Genomic DNA, 511 nt, shown 5'->3' on the forward strand with positions numbered 1-511 from the left:
AATTTGTAACCTTGGCTGAGGCGTTATACAAAAAAAAAAAAAATGCCTTATGGTGTTTTAAAGATTCAAGCCATTACGTTCTGAGTTCAAATCACACAGTGGTCAACTGTGATAAAATAACGTACCAGTGAAGTACTGGTACTGGCTTCAGTTTTACCTGATGCTACAGTATCCCCTACTATTTGAGGCCTTGTTTGTGCCTGTGTTAATTATATAAACCAATGTTTGTCAGCAGGAATGGATGACCGGATGCACAACAAAAGGCACTGCAGTTACGTAATTATGTCCCTTCCTTTTCTGACTTCAAATCCTGCTGGGGTTGGCGATGGGGGATTACCTTTTTCTTTTTTTTCTCTTTTTTTTTCTCCATGTTTGGTCGATGAAATTGTCAAGTACTGGAAGAGGTGATGGGGGGGGGAGAAGAGTATAGTCTACTATTATATTATATAACAATATAATAATTGACTAGACACTTCTCCTTCCCCCACTGCTCAAAAAAAAAAAAAAAAAA

Source organism: Octopus bimaculoides, chromosome 20, assembly GCF_001194135.2.
Source record: "Octopus bimaculoides isolate UCB-OBI-ISO-001 chromosome 20, ASM119413v2, whole genome shotgun sequence".
In the NCBI taxonomy this organism is placed as follows: Eukaryota; Metazoa; Mollusca; class Cephalopoda; order Octopoda; family Octopodidae; genus Octopus; species Octopus bimaculoides.